General features: G+C 41.8%; 1 protein-coding gene across 2 annotated transcripts in view; it reads left to right on the top strand.

The window, feature by feature from the left end:
* Positions 1 to 5,112: 5,112 nt before the first annotated feature.
* Positions 5,113 to 6,000, top strand: part of Fhit (fragile histidine triad diadenosine triphosphatase) — a 1,324,198-nt gene continuing 1,323,310 nt past the window's right edge. For both annotated transcript variants that reach the window (XM_042680219.1, XM_042680218.1), the window contains exon 1: positions 5,113 to 5,241. The gene's annotated coding sequence lies outside the window, so the exon portion shown is untranslated. The remainder of the gene's footprint in view (positions 5,242 to 6,000) is intronic.

The following is a 6,000-nucleotide window of genomic DNA, read 5'->3' as shown; positions in this document are numbered from 1 at the left end:
TCTGGTAAATAAATTCAAAGAATAATTTAACATTTTCCCTTCATACCTTACCATGACCTACAAAATCTACATAATCTGGCCTACATAATCTACATAATCTGTTAACTTTGGACTTTGTCTCCTATTCATTTTCTTCTCAGCCACACAGACCTCCTGATTGTTCTTCCACCATGCCAAACTTGTTTGTACTTTGGGATCCACACTTACCCCTGTCTGGAACATTTCCCCATGGATTCCCTTATTGGCTGGTCCCATTACTTCATTAAATGACACTCCTTCAAAGGAGCCTTTGTTCATATGGAATGTCTTCTAGTTCCTTACTCTGCTCTTTCAGTCTAGCCTTTATCAACACTTATGATTTATTTATGAGTTTTTATATTCATGCATGTTCTGTTTTCTCTACTAGGTATCCCACAAGCATGACTTTTTAAAAAAGATTTACTCATGACTATATCTCCATACCCTAAGCAATGGCCATAGTAAATAAATACAATTTTCTTCTTTTTGTATCCAAATAGAATGATTAATTGTATAGTTACAAGGCTTCCAGTTGACTGGAAGGCAAACCAAGAAATATGCTTCTGAAACCTTCATGAGCTGACCCTCAGAAAAGAGGCTGGAAGAATTCCTACTTCTATGTAATAGGCTAAAGAATCTATACTGTGTGAACTCGGCTTCTATGCCTGGAATACTCTTTCTGTGGCAGAATCAATTCATTCTGACATTAATTCACTGTGGCATCACACTGATTAGTTTACCTGCGTACATGCTTATGGTTAGTAGTGCTGTACTCACTACAATACAACTCCAGAGACCACTCTTACTTGGTATATCACAACCCTAGCACAGCAACTGGCAAAGAGTAGACCTCAACCTATGGAAACTGATCTGAGTAAAAACTGTATACTGTTCTACCTTAAGTTGTCTACTAAAGAAATATAGTTTTTTAATTTTTAGGAAATGCTTTAATGGGTCTTATCTTCTAGAATGATGAAATGCCTTTAAAGTGCGGTGAAACCAGGACAATGTGTTTAGAGGCATAATATCTTGAAAGGGAGTGATGGAAAATCATCGCTTATCTCTGAGCTACCCTAGTGAGATCACAGCTTGGACACTGAGATTAGTTTTATGCACCTTATGTTCTAGGTAACTGGAAGATGATTGCAAAAGACGGCAGTAAGAAGGATTAAGTGTGATTATTTATGAGGCATAGTTAAAAGGAGACAGCATGCATATGTTCCCTAACTATGGGGAATAGACTGATCTCTAAATATCTGATGAACAAATCTACCCAAGGAAGATGTTCAACACAGAACAACAAAGAGATAAATAAGATGAAAGAAGAAAAAAGAGAGATGAGGGAAATTTAGAATTTTTTTTTTTAGGGTATCACAAGATGGCTCTTGCTTTTATTAGCAAGCAGAATTTTCTAACCAAAGCCAAAAATCTCAAAAATTGCAGGCTGAGAAATCTTTATTTAGACACAGCACTTCCTTAACTCTTCTATACTTTGTATTAGGAGTAACAATGTATCGCTTTTCCTTTTTTCCAATATAAAAAATCTATCACATATGATTTTCTTTTTCAAGTAAATCCCCTGAAGGTGCTTATCTTAAAATCTAGTTTATGAACAATAACACATGGCTAAGATGAATTTTGCAGAGGGTTGAACTCTTTGCCACTGAGGCCATTCTAGTTTTGAAGTGGGTTTACAAAGTAAAGAATCTCATGCATGTCCTATGTGCTTGGAGAGGGTGCTGCATGGATATTAACTCAAGCAGAACCACCATGTTTTCACACATAAGGTTGTTTGTTCACCTTATGATATGGGAGGTTATTGTGAGGCTCTCTGTTGTAAGTTACATTATGACTTAGTAGAGATGTTATAAGCAGTAAAAATGTCAGGCTCTTCTAATACTCTGCTTTCTGGTTTATTGTGCCATGCTGGCCATAATACAGTTGTTCACTGACATATATTTATTGAATACCTACTTTGGGAAAAGGTAAAAACTAAGCTCTTGTCTTCATGGAGCTTGCTTTTCATCTGAAAGAAGCAGGGTATAACCACAAAAACACAGAAAATGGTAACTGTAATAAAGAAAAGCCATTAGCTATGAAGTGCTACAGTGGTACAACTTAAAGGTTTTCACAAATTTGTCTTCCTAGGTTTGGGATTACTTAGATCTTTCTGCTACTTTCTAAAAACAATCTAAGCCATTTACTTATATGCCTTCAAGGTCATAGAATAAAGACATTGACTCCAGAAATATTATTTTTGCAAACTCTTCTTGACCCTCTTCCCACTTTCTGTACCCATTCCCAGGCCATTCCTTAAGTCCAGAGAGTCCTGCTTCCAATGTAAATGAGGCTTTTGTTGTTGTTTGTTTTGTATGTCTTAATGGTTTAGAAAGTAGCATTTTAATTGTTCATGTGATAATGACACAAGGTAGTAAGCAGCTTGGACTTTTTTTTTTAATTGTGAAAATACCATACAGAGGGGTTACAATTACATGGGCAAGATAATGAGTACATTTCTTATCAAGCATTGCAGCCTCCTCCTTTGTTTCCCCTTCCCATCCCTTCCCATCCCCCACCCCCAGACTTTTTTTTAATGTGCCTACTACATTTTTCAGCTATTCTCATTCTGCTAGCCCCAGTGACATGAGTGTGCCATTTGTAGCAGATTCTATTGGTGCCCTGTCAGTTCCTTCTATTCCCCTACTCCCAGTGACAGTACATCTATTTCTAACTTTCTGTGAGAACTCAGGGCCTTAATATCCTCTGAAAGCAGCTTCCATCAGCTGATAAGACAGCATTTAGACTACCCAGTTCTTTTGTCTTCCGAGTGACATAGCTCAGTTCCATTCTAAGGTATGTATCCCATATTGCTTCACAGAGATCACATAGAGGATTAATTTATATTTGTCTCTATTTGTAATGTGCTAGACATGATACCATTTTTTTTTGCCTTTTTTACTTTCCCTTTTCACTTTCCTATCCTCTTCTTGGTGCTTCCTGCAATTACTTACAAAACAACCTACTTGCAGTTGAATATATGTCTCAGTACCTGCTTGTTAGAAAACCCAATCTAAGATGATTCCTCAGTCAAGTCATGGATTACATGGTAACCTCTCCATTGACTGTCTTGGGTACTTGAAGGACCTTGGCCCAAGGAGAGTGCTATTCTTAATGCTCTTTGTGAATGTCCCAATTAGCCATCTGCCCAGCAATCAGTAATATTTACAGCTGAAGGAATACATATACATTCATTATTAGACTGCCCTTAATCATTAGATAGATACCCACTGTTTAGATCCTGACAGTATTTATGATATTTCTGTTAAAAAATAGATGTAATAGTTGTAAGCTAATACTTTCTCTGGAGAGTCTAGGTGCTGAGCTTTCCAGTTTCATATGGTCCACTGATTTTCTTCCACATTTAATCTAGCTGCTGACACATATTTTAAAATATCTCATGCTGGTCAGCTTCAGGAACATTGTGAAGGCTAAGTCCATGCTCATAAAAGCTAGAAGCTGTGTGTTATAGGAAAGGGCTCCAAATTGACGGAAGATTAGGCTAGGAAGCCTGAAGTGGGGTTTTAATCCCTGGGCACAAAATTAGTCTGTATATTGATCACATTCCTGCTGTTTTAACTGTAATTGTTTTCAATTTCATCTTGTATCCATATTCTCTAATATTTTGTGTGTTCCTAGTATCTCTGTGTAGTAGCTATAATCTGACTGTAATCCAGTGAGACATTCTGAGAGTGAAGCTTCTGAGAGCATCCATATTTCACACCAGGATGTTTTGTAGGACACCCTGCTACTCTCTGTGGGGTTCAAACATCAGAAAGGATGAAAGATCTAAGACTTGGTGTAATCACCTGCATGTAATGAGTCAGGCCAAAGAAAGAAAGGGAGAGAAGGGGGAGGGAGAGAGGGTGGGAGAGAGAGAAGAAAGGTGGGAGAGAGAGAAAGGGAGAGAGAGTAGGGAGGAAGAGAGAGAGAGGGAAGAAGGGAGATAGAGGACATTTTTAAAGAGAGAATTAGAGACATTATCTCAGTATTTGTCTATGTGCCATTGCTCTTCTTTTCCTTTTAAAATGTAAATGAGTTCTTGGGAAATATATTTTCTTCTTTGAATTAGAACTGTGTCGGGAGGTGGGGGGCGGGGAAACAAGGAAGCATCTATAAGAAGAAAAGTATCTAAAAGAAATAGTTATTGTGTAGCCACAAGAGTCTACAGCCAGGATTCTGGTCTCTTTAGGAGTTATATGATGCTAGGATAATTATTTAGCTGCTCTGAAATTTGTTAACCATTATCATCAGACCTGGTGCATGTTGGGAGTAGGAACCGCTTCGGAACCAGTGATTTCTCCAGCATCCATGACAACTATGATTTTGAATTAAAAAAGAGGTCAGGTGCAAGGCCCCAGTGGTGGTCAGAGAGGAGAGGAAAATAGAAAGGCCACCTTTAGATTTCACCCAATTATACAAAAACCTTTGTGTGTGCCAGGTACTTTTATAGGTGCTTAAAAATACTGCACCAAAATTAAAAAAAAAATCCTCATCTGCATGGAATGTGCATGCTAATAAGACCACCGAAATAGTAGAATAGATAAATAGGTGAACTTTATGCAGTGTTTGGGCAGTAACAATGCTATTGAGCAAACAGCACTGAAAAGGGAATCGAGGAAAGCACCGTGTGAAAGTTCTGCGAGAAAGATAAAGATAGCAATCCCAAGGAACCAAGAAAGGTCCAGAATAGGTTAAGGACATCCAGCCAGAGGGACTCGTTAGGGACAAGAGAAGCGCAGCTTTTGACGGCAAGGAATGAATCACGTTCCATTGGTGGGTCGGAAAACGCCACGTGTGTGTGAATTCATGACAAAAAAAAAAACCCTTTCTAAAGAGATTTTTACCTCAGCCGCTCACCAGCTGCAAGAAAAATGGGAATTGTTGTTGTTCCTTTGTATTCTGATTAGCCTGGTGTAGGCGCGTTCTCAGCTCCTATTGGTCGCTGCTGCTGTCCGTTGACGAGCCACCCTCTGTGCCCCGCCCCTACCGCGGGGCCTGCTGGGAATTGTAGTCTCCCCGCGTTCGGTTCGGTTGAGGCACTTTTTGCCCTCCGCTCCCCTGTCCCTCAGGCGGCGCCACCCTAGTGGGCACTCGCTTGGGCGGCGCTCGTGTCCCGCGCTCCCCTCCTCCGCCTTTCATTCCCAGCTGCCAAGATCTTGGAAGGTAGGGGCGCGGGGAGTGAAGCCCCAGTGGAACAGCGTGTCTGGGTTGCGGGTCTTCGGGGTGTCCCAGCGCGTCTGCTGGCGCGGCCCGGCGAGACGGGGCGGGCGGGCCGGGGCCGGTGCGTCTCCCCGCGGGGAGGCTCGGCTCGGTCTCCCGGACTCTCGCGCTCTGCAGACGGCTCGGGGTTGGGACTCGGCAGTCTCAGTTCTTCAGCACCGGCCCTCGCCCTGACCCTCTCATCCTTCCTTTTAGAAGTGGGGAAGTTGAGGCAGGAGGTCCGAGCAGCCGGTCCTGGGTCCCGGCGCCTTCAGTTTCAGACAAGTAGTAGCAGTCCCTGCCCCAGCCGTTCCGAACTGCAGGTTGGAACAGGTGCAGGAACCAAGTGAGGCTGACCGAGGCAAATCCCTCGTGATGGAGCTGCACTTGATATGTAAAAGCACACCGGGTCATCGGTGGTAGCGGGGCTCAGCGGTTCCCTGTTTGAGAAATTATTATTATTATTATTGCTGCTGCAGCTGATACTGAGTTGCATACGCTGCTATTTTTTCAGGTAGATCCCCGTGTGAAAGTTTAGGGAAACAACCTGCAGGTGAGAGGAAACTTTAGGGGGAACTTGACTTACAGTTGCAACTTCCCCCTATAAATCAAAATATCTGCCCTTGCTGTGTGGACTCAGGCCAGCTCTCACAGCGCTAAACCAGGGGAAAAACAAACAACACCCAAAGCAAATAGCCCCTTTGAAAGCTGTGCGCTCAGGTG

Source organism: Dipodomys spectabilis, unplaced genomic scaffold (genome assembly GCF_019054845.1).
Source record: "Dipodomys spectabilis isolate Male_0828 unplaced genomic scaffold, ASM1905484v1 ptg000054l, whole genome shotgun sequence".
In the NCBI taxonomy this organism is placed as follows: domain Eukaryota; kingdom Metazoa; phylum Chordata; class Mammalia; order Rodentia; family Heteromyidae; genus Dipodomys; species Dipodomys spectabilis.
Note: the sequence above shows the minus strand (reverse complement) of the source record. Positions and strands in the feature narration are given on the sequence as shown.